We start from the raw sequence: 211 nt of genomic DNA, 5'->3' as shown, positions 1-211 counted from the left end.
TATTAGTAGGAAATGCTAGACATAAAAATCCGAATCATGTTATCATTAGGGTATGTTCACAAATGTCTGTTTTGCTGATGGCTCCCTACACACATGAACTTGGCGCTGGTGTTATTTCACCATTTTTTCACCAAAAATAATTTTTGGGAAAAAACTGTTTTTGGTGTAAAAAAAAGTCACAAAACCCAGTTTTACGACTTTTTAAAAACAA

Source organism: Bufo bufo, chromosome 3 (genome assembly GCF_905171765.1).
Source record: "Bufo bufo chromosome 3, aBufBuf1.1, whole genome shotgun sequence".
Taxonomy (NCBI): Eukaryota; Metazoa; Chordata; class Amphibia; order Anura; family Bufonidae; genus Bufo; species Bufo bufo.
Note: the sequence above shows the minus strand (reverse complement) of the source record.